The 16,744-nt window shown below is 40.2% G+C and overlaps 1 protein-coding gene across 2 annotated transcripts in view; it reads right to left on the bottom strand.

Moving 5' to 3' along the window:
- LOC122715812 (hemicentin-1) overlaps window positions 1-16,744 on the bottom strand; it is an 88,341-nt gene that overhangs the window by 68,431 nt on the left and 3,166 nt on the right. The window lies entirely within an intron of this gene.

Below are 16,744 nucleotides of genomic sequence, written 5' to 3'. Positions count from 1 at the left end.
TTATAGTTGATCCGTCTTTCGTGTAATCGTTTGGCAATCACAATTTTATTTGCATAATTATTATTATCGTTTACGAACGATAAATTTTATACGGAAGTATAATTCAATTTAGCATTAAATTTTGTCAACATTTTTATCAGCAATTCAATAATAATAATCGTGAACGTCTTTCGAAGCTGACAAGTTTGTGTGACGCTGGTTCATTAGGAGTACATCATAATACGAAAATTCTTGGACATTCGGAATGGAACGTGTACTTGAGTTTGATTAAGAGGTTCTCGGCCGATAATCAATAGCAGGCCAATCTTCGAGAATTCCATACAGATTCGAGCAAACGCATCCGTTATCTAACCGCAATATTCTCGGTTCACGAGAAATTATCCGGTTAGACGAAGGTTAATGCGCCTTTTGGTTTATCCTATTAGCCAAGTATCTCGCGTGATTCTGCATTTATCCGCGTTACAATTCTGATATTTCACGCATATTATATATATATATATATACTTATTATAATTTCAGCGATATACTTTGATTCGTAAATTTTTTTTTCTTTTTTTATTAAATTTGTACAAAATTTGATTCTCAGAATTTTCTTGAAACTCTTATCCGAAATTTTTGAAATTATTAAAATGTGGAATACTTTTTTTTTTTTTAAACGTCTTTAAAAATAATTAAAATTAGAAAGTAAAAATATGTGTAGAATGGTTTATTTCTAAAATTGGGAGGAAAGAAGAGTGTAGTAAAAAAACTGGACGTAAAAATTGATGATTCATCGTGCACGTAGAGTTCGCTCGATCGGGCAGGATCTATTTCGTTAATAGAGTCTATCTTCTTGCTGGCAGGGAACGAGGTTAGTTTAACGGGAAATATCGAGTATCCCTTGAAATAGGATACTAATACGTATCCCATGGTGGTTCATTATTCATACGATTTGTAAATATCAGTCGGGTAATAAGTATATGACGAACATTCTTCACCTTCGACTCGACTTGGTGATGGTCGACGTTCAATCGATCTTTTAAACAACGAGAACGAGATAGATAAATTGAAAATAATATCAAGAATATTAAACAAAATAAGGTTGGATTAAATATGAAAATTAGCGTTTTCGATTGTCCATTCCCCGATATTATTAATTAATTCGATTTAATTTAACTCACTTAACATTCTACGCGTATGAATTATTTTCCATATTTCAAATTTATTAAATGATAATTTACGAATTGACGAATTCGAGAGAACAGAGGATCGTGATTCTTATTAAATATGAATTTCCGTATTATGATTCATTTCTAATTCCTCGTTTCTAAAATATAATAACATTTTGCGCCCCGTTTATAATTCATCCATCCTTTAAAAGATTCGGTTAATTTCGCGATCGTTCATAATTCACTAACCTAAATATCAAAATTCGAAACGTGCATCATCGCACTGATTGTCACGACTAAATCCACAATCTATTTTCATCGATGCCAAACGAAATATTGTTCTTCCATAGGTCGTGATACGAATCCTCGAACCTAACGTGTGTACTCTGAAAAGAATTAAATTACCTAATTTGGCTGCTGATCATTTGTACACAAACATTTTAAATAAACTTTCGATATATTCTCAATTTGATTCACATCTCATCACATATTATTTATGATATGTATAATTCACAAGTTTCACACTTTAAAACACGAAAAATATTGAAAATTATGATTACGATTCTAATTTTTCGTATTTACGAGTTTAAATTTGAATATCAATTTATTCGATTGCGTAATAGGGATAAATAAATGATTGATTAAAACTTGCGATTAAATCCTTATAATCGTTATAAATTTAAGCTCGTGGACGCGAAAAAAAAAAATAGGGAAAGTTGCGAGAGTAAGATTGTAATTTTTCGCGCTTAATTTCTAGTTTAAACTGGAATATGAATGGCGGACAACCGAGTCGAGGCGGTGTCACCGCACTTGGCAACGGCGTTCGTAAACGGCGCAACGTGCTAGCGGTCACCGACTGGTACCTGTCCCTGTGTGCAACCACGAGATAAACCTGATTACTTCGGTGGCGGCAGAGAGTTCACCGGATATACACACCCATCCCCATTGGCACGTGGTGATATTCTCCTCCGTCCACGTTCGTGCGTGTTACACACGCGTCGACAACGCCAACTGATTTATGTCTCTGCTGCTAAAACGCGTCCAACGCGTGCAAAGGGTACGAAGCTTGTGTAATCGCGATTGTCAGTCTCCTTCCGTGCACGCGACCGTCATCTGTCCATTCTCATAAATCACGGGAGAGAGAGAGAGAGANGAGAGAGAGAGAGAGAGAGAGAGAGAGAGAGAGAGAAAGAGAGGAAGAGTCTTGATCAAAATTAAGAAAGGAGGGGGAATTAGGAATCGAACACGATCTTTTGTAAATGTTTTGACGTTTTAAATCGGAAAGTTAAGTTAAAAGTTGGAGATTCCCAACGTTTGAGGGATTAAGAGAGATTAAATTTTCAGAAATTTAATTTGTCATCGGGAATAAGGGTATTCGGATTTAAGGGAGGTTTGAAAGTTTTGGATAAATAGAGAGGAATTTTTTGAAAATTTAATGAAATTTCGAGCGAGGAATTTTCAAAAAACTTAATTTGTTCGAATTATTTCTGAACTATTCAGAGGATTATAATTTGTTGATCAGCTCGAAAAGATTAAAAATTGAGATAAGAATTTTTCCGTAATAGAATTGACGTATTATTTTTGATCGCGGGTATCGAGACTTAATTAACCGAATTGTATAAAATTTGACAACGTGGAAAGAGATAAAACGTATATATTCGTATATTACGATTGGAACAAGGACAAATTTTCAAATATCCACCGAATTAAACGGTGTTTCCACGTAACAAGCAGGTGTCAAAATTGGCGCGAAATTTTCAAAAGAATATTTTATCGCTCGAAAATTTACGATATAAATATTTTAATCTCGTCACGTTTGATTTATTCTTCTACCGTGAAGATAATCCCAGTCCTCTGGAATCCTTTCAACTACGACGTTTTAAATCAAACCCTCGATCGAACGAAGAATAATTAACATTATTAAACGATATCTCTTGACAACCCTTCGAGTGGATCGTATTTCGTTCATTAACCAAGTTCCCTATTATATTTTAACAGTGTAGCAGGATAGTAGACATGGATTCAGTTCGACGTTAATTTAAAAAATATCAATACTTTTACTTGCCACGTTCGTGGAAAAACGCAAAATTATTAATAATTATTATTATTGATACACGCGAAGAAAATTTGGAGAAGAAGAACCGATAATAATTTTGTTTTACACCACGATGGTGCTGAAAATGAAATCAATCTTCGAGTTTCCAATATTATTTTCATCCAATATTCATTCCAATATTATTTCAAACGTAATTTCATGAATAATATCATAGTGGAAAGTTTTTTTAAAATTGTAATTAGATATACAGATCTCCATGAAAATCAAACTTTTCAAGACAATTTCCTTTTCCTTTTTAAGATAAAGATTATTGCGATTATACACGCGTAAAATTATCGACGAAATTTTTTCCTTCGAATTATATTATATAAAAACGAGGAGATAATGGAAGAGGGGAGAAACGATTCACCATGGAAGCAACGAGCCTCATTTCCCTACGTACAAATGAATGGTTAACGACACGTCGTGTACCGATCTTCTCTTAACGGAGATTTCTTTTGCGGCGCTGATCGAACGATCGACCCAGAATCGAAATAATAACAGAACGGCTAACGAGGGCCCTCGCTTTTCCCTCGTTTTCCTTTCCTTTGCAGGGATGCTTTTCACGCCGGCCAAAACGTGACGGGCTTCTCTAACACCTTTTTCACCGGCTTCGATGCTCCTTGGCAAACTGCTTTTCTCTTTCCTGCCCGTACCAAACCTCTCTCTCTCTCTCAATATCTTCCTCCTTTTCGTTCCTCCACTTTCCATTCTCTCCTTTCTTCCGAATTGGGTCGGGCGTATTTTGTACCATCTCGGAAAGCCGTGCGATAAGTCGAGGTTGGTGGTCACCTCGTCGCGTGTTCCGCCATCATTTCGTTACGTTTGCACGTCGGCCGTTCCAGAGAAAGAGAGAGATATACGCTTCATATACCGTTTCGAACGCTATTCCGCGACGCGTAACTTTTTCGCCATTTATCCTTCGATTCTTTTTTCCGAAATGGAAAGTCGTCACATGATGAGATGACAAACGTTGATCGGAATCAGAAAAGAGAAGATCTCTCCCTGAAAAATTCTACACCTATCTGGACGAACTGGAATTCGTCCGAACGGAGACTCAGAATATTATCGAAGATATCTCAAGAACTAGCAACGATATTGCAAGATCCTGTAAGAGAACGGACTGACACTAGTGTGAGAGAAATAAATTCGTAAGAATTCTCAGAACGAAAGTTATTATCGAAGATAAGATAAGATATTATCCCTCTCTCTCTCCGAAAAAGTAGAAGCACGAACGTCTGCGAAAATTCTTCACGCGTAAAGAAATGAAAAAAAGAAGGAAGCGGTTTCAGAAATTGTTATAATAAAGGATAAACTCCGGCGAAACATTGCCACTGTAAAGCCGCGCTACGCTTCTTTGATCGTAGGCCCCCGAACGTATACTTCCCGACACGACTCCTCCCCCCTCCCCTCCGCCTCGTAAAATTGCGGTCAAACTCCTGCCGCGAGAAACGATTCGAAACTTGTTTAATATTCCGTTGCTACGCGTCTAACGCGATTACAATCCGCCCTAATGGGATCCAATTATTATTCTTTTTTAAATTGCACGGTTTATAAAGCGCGAACACGGACCAAGTTGTAACAATTTCCGTTCCTCTCCCGTCCCCCCACCCCTCCCCTTTTCCATTCGTCTCCGCTCTTTTTCCATTCCACGCCGTCGGCCGTGTTTCCACAGGCAGTATTTTATTTTTACACGCGATTGCACACGTTGGAAACCGAAGCGGGAGGGGGGGGGGAGGGGGGATTCACCCTTTCGCCGGCTTTAAAACTATCCGACGACGATTCGTTGGATCGGATTGATTTTATCCGATTCTCGCTAAAGCTGCTTCGACGTCGACTTCACCTTTGACATCGATTATTAGTTACAGTTTTTTTTCTTCTCTCTCTCTCTCTCTCTCTCTCTCTGCTAACGGCTTCTTCGCTTGTTAGGGGCAAGGAAACGATGACAGACGTTCGTAGGAATGGTTGGGGAGGATCGCATGAATTATGCACGCGCGTACGTATCCCGCTCTATTCTTTCCTCTGGATCGAACTTTTTCAGGGGAAAGATGTCTCGTTACTTTTTCGAGAAGAAAAGAAATTTTTCGTCAGATCTCTGCTTCGTAGTTATTTAATAATTTAGTAGATAGCGTATTATATTATTAACGTGGAAGTAATATCAGAAAGGGAGTTAATGAAACCGAATAATTATCCGATTAAAGTATTATCGGTGTAAAATTTCGTATTGGTAACTCGAGCTAGTCGATAGTCAATTTTGAGACGGAGCAATTGCTTTTTACATACGATGATGTGCAATCGAATAAGTAAATTGTTTTAAATTTAAGAGACATTTAATTTGGGATTTTTAAAAATTCAAATTTTCGTTGTTGATGATTTAAAGAGACGTGTTAAAACGAAACGATTGAATTAGATGAATTTTAATTCCAACGATTCTATAAATTCGAACAATTGAGAATTGGATGTTGTCAAAATGGTTGTCATTGAAGGTTCTTCTCTATTTTTAGAAGCGGATCAAAGATGCAATGGAAGCTATTGATCAGCCGCTTCGATAAGTTCACTATCTAGATTATCGATGAATATTCGAACAATTTAGATATTAATGGGACAAGTCGAAAGGTTGGAATAAAATTATATGCCAGGAAGATGAGATGTATCCAGTTTAGAATATAGTTTAGATTAGCAATCAGGCTAACTAAGAAGCGCTCAGGCTCCAACTTTAATTTAGTTGTGAGCGTTAATTAGTGTATTAAATAACTTTGGTAAAGCAGAATTCTCAGTGTAAGATTAGCTTCCCCAATAAGAATATCGGGGCGGTCCTTCCGGAGGAGGAATTTTAGAAGCGCAATATCCCGAAGACTGGGATGACAATTAGGACGCGTCAATGTCTTAACGCTTTTATAACAAACTTATATAGAAACTTTGTATAATCGAAATAACGATACCGAGGATTAAATTGTGTGTCAAAAATAGTTATAAAATATATTAGAAGAAATTCTATTGCGAAAGATAATAAAATAAAGAATAATTTCATTTCGTTAATATCAACAAGAAAAATATTTTGAATATCGGCGAATCGATCCTCGCCAATTTTTTTTTAACCTGTATCAAATATATTCCTGTATAAAAGATATCGAGATACAAGTTCGTATATCTCTATTCGATGCTCCAACATAAATGTAAATGTAATAATTTAATACAACATTGTACAAGCTATGTAATACAATTATACCTTTCGTAGCCTTCGACTGGGATACAATTCTGAATGAATAAAAAGAGCGAAACTTAAATAAAAACGCTCGTGAAGAGAATCATAAATTTTTCGAAATATAAAATACCAATTATTGTCAATTAAAAATAAAATAATCGTACGCAACGTGGGAATAAAATCTCGCTTCTTTCAAACGATCTATCAAGCGATCGACGCGGATCGTTAGCAAATTTTATACAATCTTCCCTCCATCGACTTCCACTTTCACGGTTATCGGTTATCGAATCGGTTTATCGGTTCTACGGTATCATCATCGCTCACGCGACTTAGGGCAAATCTTCCCCGACAATAAACATCTTCGAGAACATATAACTGTGAAACATCTTCGTTTATGATCCGCAGCCGCCATTTATCCTCCGAGCAATTTCGTCCTGGCGGCGGGGTAACGTTTTTCGAAAACGTTTTTCGTTTAATCCCGTAAATCGCGGTGTTCATTGTCTCGTGTTCGTTAACGAACACAATATCTCACCACCACGGTTCCAACCGTCCACGCTCCCTCGGCCATCGCTCGTGCCCAATATTTCCGTGCCTCCGAGCATCGCGTTTACGAGGCCAGCTCGTGGAATTCCATAAGTGTGCACGTGTGTGTATATGTGTGTGCATATGTCGGTTGGCAGTTCCATTTCTCAACGTTCTCCTCGTGCCACCGAAGTGTCTGAGTCACCACTCGACAACCTTTCTTTCCAAGATTTTCTTCTTTTCCTTTTTCTTCTTCTTTCTTTTCCTTCGTTTTCAAGTTCCATCTAGTTCTCCAATGGTATGCAATGATTGTGGCATTACGTTCTTCCCCTACGTCGTATTGTCGTCTTTCGAAGTAAACGAAGTTGCGAATATTAAAAAAGCAGAGTTGCTCGTCGTGAAAATTAATCGTTGTCGAGGAAGGTTGAGAGATTTTTTTTTTTTTTTTTTTTTCAGTAGAAGCGAAAAAGAAAGTGTCTGGAAAAAAAGAGATCGGAAGAAAGTTCAAGGGTAAAGAGGAAGGCTGAAGTGATGTTAAGTATGTCGATGAGAAGGTTATTAATATTAATTAGTATTTCACGAATTGATTAAGAACGTACGTATTCGTATCAAATTATAAGGATACAAAATGGAATCGCGAGTGACGTAAGTAAATACGATTCGATAGGAAGAGCGTTGTTGGATTTTATTCGGTTGATTCGGTGACTGGGAAAAAAACGCGGTGTTTCGCGCCGATTCTGAATTCTTAATAATACTAGAGCGTACGAGGAGTTGGTAATACGCGTTTTGAAAAGAAGGTCGGTCGAGTAAAGTAAACCTTGAGACAGGAGGCTTGAGAAAATTGGCCTGGAACGCGCATGAATTTGAAAGCGAAAAAAAGGGTGTCGTAATAACACTGTGTTAAAGAGTCGATTCCGAGATAGCTTAAAAGTTCCCCAATCTCATACTTGTCTTTTCTCCCTCTTAAAACAGGTATTTAAAAATAAACGAATTTTCGAATAACACGAAACGATGACAAAAAAGAATACCCCATTGTAAACCTGACTCGATCCTTTTAATTTATATAAGACAAATCGAAACTGCAGACATTTGTTAAATAAAAACGTGAAACGAAATCACTTTTCATGATTTTACGAAAAAAAAAATAATAATAATAATAACACGATCCCGATATAATCGTATCGAAATCAAAAGAATTTCACTGGTGTGATAAAGTAAATATTTTCTCTGTATAATATAAACTATTATGGAATAACTCTTTCTACGCATCCAACACATTCCTCCACGCAAAACAAAATAATTTACGGGAACTTGAATTACTAATCGTCATACATACACCCTCCTCCCCATCAAAAACAGATACGATTTCGTACACGTTTCCCCCGCACGTATTTCCACCCCTCCTCGTCCCGCCATCTCCTATCAGATCGAATTAACAAATTAAGTAATGGAAGAGGAGGGAGGATATAAAACGCGCACGTAGCCTGCCGTTTCGTAACTCGAATCGAGTATTCCTTATCGTGGCTGATGTGGTTGTTACGGAACACCTTGTACACCTTGGGTTAGATAGAGAAAAGGAGGAGGATCGTAGACGATGGAAACGCCACCAACTCGAACACCGAGTAGTCCTCCGCCCCCTCGCATCCGTGGAGAGATAGAGGATGCCGGCGGCCAACGCTTTTCTGTTGCCAAAGTGCCACCTAAAAACTTTAAATCTTACGTACGCCTAAAACGGCGTACATCCCTAAATATTTCATCCCTCTCGCCAACATGGTCACCGCCCTCCCTCCCTCCCTCCTCTTTCGGTTATCCTTCCTCTCTCGAATTCATAAAGGCCTCCTTCGCCTTCGCCACTTGGAACATCTTCTCGAATCGATTCTAAAGGAGAAGAATCCCCCCTTTTCTCGAAACGATATCCCTCCATTCAGGATTTTATACAACCGCCATTCTTTCGTTCCCTCGTAAGCAGCCGGGTATTCCAAGGCGACGAGAAGAACAAAATAAAGATACGTTTGTTAATCCCACGCGTCTCCTCCTCCTTCGCAATTCTTGTTACGACGCGATACGCGTCAGCTTCGCAATTTTATTTTTCGCGACGATCCTTTATCCACCGTCCGAGGAATTTTATTCGGAGGAAAAAATGCAAAAAGAAAAAAGAAAAAAAAAAAATTTCTCTTCACTTTTTCCCTTCCCTCCTCCCGAACTCCTCTCGCCTCGGATATCGCCTCGGATTTCACGGATTTCGCGCGGTGGCGAAAATTCGATGAATTAACAACACGCCGCTCGATAAACAGCGGACCTCTTAATTTCGCGCAATTACCAGCGACGATACCGGCGGGAAATTGGTGTAACGAATGCCCTGCGGGGGAGGAGGGGGAGGGTCGCGTGAAACTGACGTTCGAAGTTGCCTACACCACCACCACTCGTTCGAAACTAAGGCGAGGTCCACGAACTAGGTTATCCCTCCGAAGTGTTTCGTGTTTTCGAGTCGCGTTAATGCCATTCGAGGAGGAAGCTGCTTCCCCCGGAACTGTGCCACGAACGGTCAATAAGGGGAGGGGAGAAGGTGGTTCATGCGTCCAGGTTCATGCGGCGTGTATTTCGACGAGGGAGAGATCGAAGAAGGGGCCCTAAGCAAACGGGGCGTTTGATATTCATCGCGATTGTCTCCTCGATCGGAACGGAGAGAAATGGAGAAAAGACGCGAGGTCGAGGATGATGGGCGAAGAAAGAGAGAGAGAGAGACGGAGAGAATAAACGCGGTGGTGATAGAAATAAGAGGAGGACACGGAGGGAGGGGTCACGGAGGGTATAAAAGCACGGTGGAGCGTTACCTCGAGCGATAAACTTTGGTCGGAGCGATCCTCGGGGAAATAAAGTTCCGGAATGGGTACGAAGAAGAGCGTTGGAGCCCTCGACGCGTCGCGGTCGTCCTCTTCTTTTCGCTTGACCTCTGACGAGTAACGCGAGAAGCGTCCAAGCGTTTTCTTGTATTTTTTTCTTCTTTTTTTTTTTTCAACCTCCGAATATATTCGAGCGCGGAGTGAATTTACACCGCCATCCGTTTCGCTTCGTTCCGACCTTGGCTTCGATATTATTTCCTCGCGTGTAGAAACTACTACTACTGCTGCGACCGGTCCGCTACCGCCACAATCCCTTTAATTTAATTTCCACGAAGTTCGAGTTTTCTCTCGCGTGACTCTTTCCTCCCCTCCACGGAAACAACGCGAGAAAATTAATAGATCCAACTTTTTCCTCCCCCTGATCCCACTTCCTCTCCCCTTATCTACGTTCATCCAAATCAAACCCTTCGAAACTTGCAAGACTTTCCCTTCGAACATCTTCCAACCAAATCTACCCAATTACTCGACATCGTCGTCATCATCGGCCGCAAAATCGCGGGGAAAGGATGGATATCGCTCCCAAACTACCTGTCTTCTTCTTCTTCTTCTTCTTCTTCTTCTTCTTCTTCTTCTTCTTCCTTCTCTCATTCTTACACACCCGAATTCCCCAAATTTTATCCAACCTCGTCCACGAACGGTTTCGTCAGATTCACTGACACGAATAACGCTTCGGTGGGTACGTTTCGCCCCTCGATGTTCACCCCCTCCCCTTCCATCTCAGGGGTACACGGGCCAGAAAATGGAAGTCGAGATCTCGAAAAGTCGGGCACCAGCCGGGTGAGACGCGATTCGTCTGGTTACCTTCATACCTGGCTGGATACGAGACGACCTGTATCCCTGTTGGAAATCAGCTACGACGAGCAATTTTCCATCCTCGTCGGGGGTCGTGGGCTTTCGTTCAACCCCTTCCTATATATATATATATACACATATTTAAACGAGGATAGAAGGTATTTTCGGTTGATTTCGTATTAAAATTATAATACCGTCAATCGTTACCGCGTGAAATCGATGGTCGTTATTCGCGTTTGATTATCGTTACAACGATAGAAATTCAAAACCGATATCGCGTAATGCTTATTGCACAAAGGTGAGCGCGCGCGAGCGCCATCCTCGGTAATTACTACTCATTAAATTAATACCGGGCATTATGCGCCGAAGAGAAATCGACCGTCCATCCCTCCTTTTTTTTAACCGATTCCCGCGACACCTCCTCGCCAAACCTTTGACTTATGGCACCGCGATTCCCAGCCAACTAGTTCCGTTTCTCGGATCGAAAAATTGAAATATCTCCTCCCTCGTCTCGTTGAACTCGAGGAGAGCGCGTTTTTCTTTAAATTTCCTTGTCTTGATATTATTTATAAATACGTGTGTTTTTTTTTTTACGTTTCGAATATTTCGTTTGTTTATTATTTTATTTTTTTTTTTTTTAGATGGACGTTTAAATGAAAATATCATTCGATCATTTGGAAACGAATAAATTGACGCTTATTTTTAAAAAAAAAAAAAAAAAAAACGTTTGCAAGCGGCATTGTGCATTCGATACGGATAAGCGAGTAAAAATGAAACATCTGAAAATTGTTGCAATTTATGCAACTGCAAATAATATCAATTCATCGTGATCGGATATCACTTTTGTCTCTCGGTTCTCCAATGCTTGTATATATCATTATATACGGTACAGTATCTTTCCGCTCTTTCAATTTTTTTCCCCCGTCGCTTTCCGAACATTTTTCGTTTCTCATCCATCAATTCTCGGGTTAATTAAATCAATCAGGAATCCAGGCGGAGTTAGCCTGTTTCCGATCTTCCCAATTTCGAAAAAATTTAATTTTACATTTTTTTTTTTTTTTTAATAACAATCACTCTTTTATCCCGCTTTTTTTTTTTTTTTTTTTTTTTTTACGATACACGTTCCATCGAGATATTTCGTCGCACGTATATATTCCCAAGGGTTTCGATGGGATCGATATCTGTTGTAACGTTGTACCGACCAAGTTCTTACGATGTATTAAGATCCTCGATGAATCCGATACAATGAGTTAACACGCATTTCGAATCGATGGAGAAACGCCATTTCTGTATCGAACGCGTTCTCAGATTCTCGATACAGCGTTCTATATAACTCCCCCTTTCTCCCCTTTAAGGAGGCATAGTATATATCATTTTCAAGATCTCTTCGAGAAACGAACCGTCTCATAATTGGAGTTTTATTCCATGAGAAAACAAATATTGCGATTGATCGGTATAGTTTCCTCGCTCGATACGAAAGTTGATAGTTTTTTTCCGGTAAACAGAAGGATCGTTGCCAAGTGAAGCAAGTGAAAAATAAATAAAAATATATAAGTCGAGAAAAAAATATATCGGACAGATCGTTTTCAATCTCGATCGTGATCGTTCGTTTTTTTTATTATTATTATTATTATTATTATTATTATCTCTTATCCCGGTTGTTTTTAAAAAAATTTACAAACGAACGAATATTCGTATATGATAGGAGGATAGAAAAAGAGAAACGTCAAAGGGAAAATTCTTGTTCGAACGAAATACTCGGTAAGCTTGTAAATGAGTTTCTTTTTTTTTTTTTTTTCCTTTAAGCGCCTATAGGCGAGCAATCCACCATATACACAGGTATAAATTATGCACGTCTGCAGCTATAAATTGCTCGTCTGCAGGCGTTCCGTAACGATCGAAAGATATCGAACAAAAGATTTTCCATTTATCATTCTCTTATTCATTCTCTCATTTCAATGGGAAAATGATATCGTCGCTTATTCTCGCGACGGAATATAGAAATCCGTATCCACAATTTTTCGCCCTCCGAATAAATGAATTAATTTGTTACGCGAAATGCCGCTCTATTATTCAATTCCCCCAACGTCCCCCCTCCCGAATCCATTCTCCGTATTAATAAGAATATATCGGCTCATCTTATCCTTTTATCGTTAATATTATTAACAGAACAAATTGAATTTGACCAATCGAATAAAATTATATACGTATTAACAATTCTCGTATTTACGATATTTCGACAACTTCGTCACCAACTGTCATCCACCTTGCCGAAAACAATCCTAATCGTATCCTAAATAACACAATGCGCTAAAAAACGAAAACGCCTCTCTCTCTCTCTCTCTCTCTCTCGCAATCGCCTCGTTATTTTTATTCCACGATGAGGTCCCGTGCCACGGGGGACCTCTCGACCGATTGTGGAAATCCAGATGGGAAAACAACGAGGATTACGTAAACCGCGAGTAGTGCAGACCGCACGACCGTGAAGATGTAGAGGCGGATAAGGAAGACAGACGATGGACGATAAAACGTTAAGGAGTCGTCGGCTCCCGCCGTCTCCCGATCGTTATTAACGTGGAAAGTGTGTCGTTACAGGCTTATTATCCAACCCGTTCTAATTAAATTGGATCAGCGCGATGAAGCGTATCGTGAAATTCTCGGTTAATGGTCTCACGCAGACCCATAACGCCGCGCCCTTCGTTAGCCGGTCCTTCGTTCGCCGATGCCTGCCCGCCCTCGACATGCAACGTTTCCGCTCTATCACGATCGACCCGCGATAAATTTCGTTATTTCGCCTGGCCTCGAGTCGTGACGGATCGCACGGATCGATCGGAGTCGCGACCGGAAAGGGGGAGGAACAATGGGGGAAAATCGCATTGTTCCCTGGAAACAAGGGTTTCTTTGCGTGGATGGAATCAAACTTATTCTCTCTCTCTCTCTCTCTCTCTCCAGACGTTAACCTAGCTTTTACCCTCGTTCCTAGCTTGCCCCTCAACTCGTTCAATAGCGCGTACGCAAGAGATGGAGTTCATATCGAAATATCGTGATTAATGGTCAAGTTTATCCACGATAGAGGGATGATTTTTCTCAAGAGAGGGAGAGAGAAATTTCTAGCTTCTCTCATCTCCGCTTTAAATTTCGTTTCATTTTGTTTCCGCCGGTTTAACGAGTTGGTTGGTAATTTTCGAGGAGGCAAAGTAAGTTGTCGGCGAAACAAATATGGCGCGGTTGGTTGGTTAAACCTGTGAATGTAACTCGGATTAATACGGGGAAAATATCGGGTGGGTGGAAATGTTGTAACGTTTATAATGAACCGTATTTCGAATGATACGGTGTAACAATACGGTATAACTCTCGAATTAATACGACCAAGGTGTATATATATATATATATATATACGTAGCATTTGTTCAACTGGTAACGAGGATGGCTGGTGGGTGCTCGGTTGAAAAGTTATTTAAAAGCGCCACTCCACTCCACGGCTTAGCTCGTTTCTTTATCTCGAACAGATATTAAACGAGGCACGCAAATAATAATTCACGTTCTCCTGTTCTCCTCCCCTTTCGGTTTGTTTCCATTTTCCTTCTCCCCTCCCTCTCCATCCTCCCTCTCTATCCAAGTCGCGCTTCCACTCCTCCTCCTCCTCCTCCTCCTCCTCCTCGCTGGAAAACGGCGATGGAAACGAATGAAAATTGACGTACGAACGAATGGAGCGTCGATTAAACCGTGCGAAAGCGCGTGTGCAATTTTCGTGCCTACAATCGGCCATTGTATTAGGGAAATTTAAAACGGGCAGGTTAATTCGATTATTAGCGGTTGGCCGTTTTATGTATATACACGTTAGCCTAATGAAACATTGTAAATTTCACGCTCCACTCTGGGCAAACGATTGGCCGGGTAGTAATAGGTCGGGGATATCGTTCGAAACGATTTCGAGTTAAAAGTTCATTGGCATCGCTTGGATCTCATTGCCTCTCTCGTGGATCAATGGAAGAGCCTGTTCGCAGTATCCCTTTCGCAGTATATGTATCTGTTTACTGTATCGCGTTAACGCGTTATCCCTGACGCGTTAAGGGGCGTGAGTTATCGACGACGTGCTCGCTCGTTGCAAATTTAACTTAACAGAGAAAGGGAGAAAGGGGAAGAAAAGGAAGAGAATGGACGGGAAGGGAAGTAGTATGCTTTCACTTTTTTTTTTTTTTTTTTTTTTTTTAATAAACGCGATACTACAAAAGCTTTCTCGTGAAACGTAAAAGAAAGAGAATATAAATAAGAGGAGGGAAAGGAAAATCCAACTCTCTCTGGAGTAGATTATTCGAAGGATCGTTAATTATAAAATACACGTGCGTCCAAGAGTCGTGTTCATTGTTAGTCGCGTAACTCGCTAGCGCGATGTTCGATGGCGGAACCAATAACACGTTTAATGTTCACTCGTTCGTTGGAAAAATTTTCCTCCTCGGTGCTTTTTTAACAAACCGATTTATCTTGTTGTTCGCCGCTTCTTTTTTTTCTCTTTCTCTCTCTCTCTCTCTCGCCGTCAGATCCGTCGAGATGCCAAGCGGATTTCGCGTTTTTCGCCCCTCGTTTTTATAAAAAAAAAAAGGGAAAAAAGAGAGAAGAAAAGAAAGAAAGAAAGAAAGGAGAGATAAAGAGGGAAAGGGGAAAAGAAAAAAAATTTCACCGCTTCTATTCTATCCTGTATCCATTATAATAATAAGTGGCCACCGTCGTCAATTTCAATTTTCCTCCAAGGTATTTTCGACCATTTTTAATTCAGAATTTTTATCCATCCGAGTTATCGCATCAACCGTGAATATACTAATTTCGAGGAACAATCGGGTTAAATTCACAATTTCTCTATAATTCTCTCCTTTTCGTTAGCCATTCCATCCCTCCCCTAATTTTTCCACTCGTTCCATTCGAGACCGTTTAAAACCGTATCGACGTACATCTTTCAAGACTTACGCACCTATCATTATTAATGATGAAACTTTACGATACCTTCGCGCTGTTCACCCTTTAAAAACGATTCTATCCAGACTATATTACGATATTCACGATTCACGTAGTCAAAGGTCTCTCTCATTTCATTCATTCGTCTCTAACTTCGTTTAAGTCAACAATCACGAGGATCGATGAAACTTATAGCCTCATTTCAAACGTCTTTAATCCTATCCAATTTGTAATACACAATTGAATCGTTATTTCGCGTGACACGCGAAAGAAAAATCGGTCGATCATACCTTCTTCGTAACTGGAACTCGAAAGAATCTTTCATTTCGAATCCATATACGAAATCTTAATAAAACTAACGACCAAAATTATACGATACTCTGTAATCTCTAATACAAGAGCACACATAATCCAAATATATACACACGCATACACACACATATTCACCAACGAATTTAATTTAATAGCCCCCCTCTCCCCTTCCCAGATTCGTTTCGACGATCCCGCGAGAAGAAAATGTTTACCCTGGCGCACAGGTCGGGGAGAAGCCTGGTTCTAGAGTGTCATAAGTTCTTAATCCCTTTCGTAGCCTTCCATCGGTAAACACCCTCGACACGTACACACACGTACACGATATACCAGAAGCGTCATCTCGTCCCCCTTATGGGGGTTCGAATTGAACACGGTTGGGGCGATTAAGACTTCCGGTGTAGACAGGGAATGTGTCTACAGGCCAGTCGTATTAATAAATATCCGATTCGCTTTCAATCTGGACTTGGTTTGCCGACAACAAGCAGAGGTATATATTCAAAGTTCAAAGGAGGGAGAGAGAGAGAGGAAAGAGAGATGGACGAGAGGGGGATGATCGATCACGAAGACTAATGACGAGGAGGGAGGGAAGGAGGGTAGAGAAGGGTAAAGGGTGGTGTAAAGGGAAAAAAGGGTGGCGCAACAAAGAGAAGGATCGGTCGTGGACGCAACGATCCCGTAATTTGCCGACAACGATCGGCCACATCGGGTGGTAGACAGAGATCTCGGTGTGTAAAACTGGGACGAAAGTGGAAACGAGCGCCAACGGTGGAAGCCACCCCTTCGGCCAGCCACGCGAGTTACCTATCCACCATGA

The sequence above is a fragment of the Apis laboriosa genome, unplaced genomic scaffold (assembly GCF_014066325.1).
Source record: "Apis laboriosa isolate Shangri-la unplaced genomic scaffold, ASM1406632v1 scaffold40_cov151, whole genome shotgun sequence".
Lineage (NCBI taxonomy): Eukaryota > Metazoa > Arthropoda > Insecta > Hymenoptera > Apidae > Apis > Apis laboriosa.
The sequence above is the reverse complement of the archived record's forward strand: the minus strand, read 5'-3'. Positions and strand labels throughout refer to the sequence as shown.